The sequence below is a fragment of the Aptenodytes forsteri genome, unplaced genomic scaffold, assembly GCF_000699145.1.
Source record: "Aptenodytes forsteri isolate BGI_AS27 unplaced genomic scaffold, ASM69914v1 Scaffold142, whole genome shotgun sequence".
Lineage (NCBI taxonomy): Eukaryota > Metazoa > Chordata > Aves > Sphenisciformes > Spheniscidae > Aptenodytes > Aptenodytes forsteri.
In genome coordinates, this window is record NW_008794598.1 from 730,395 (window position 1) to 730,745 (window position 351).

Genomic DNA, 351 nt, shown 5'->3' on the forward strand with positions numbered 1-351 from the left:
CGGCCGCTCTTGACCGCTCTGTCCGCCGGAGGCACGGCTGGCTTGTTTTTAGGGGCTGCGCGGGAGCGTCCATCCGCACCGTCTTGCAGGTGCCTGATAGCGGTGGGGTGTAGGGGGAAGAGGTGATTAAACCGAGTCTCTGGCACCCGATAAGAGAAGGGGAGCTCCGGGGAGCACCGGGGAGGCTGCTCTGGCCGAGGCCCCCAAGGATAGAAAATGGGATTGCTATTGAACTTACATGACGTAGTTAATTGTGCAGTGGTGGATTCTCCATCTTGCAGAAGTTGCAGTTCAGAATTAGACAAGTCTGTGTTATGGGTGGGTGCTGAAGTCCTTACAGTGTTGTGTTGT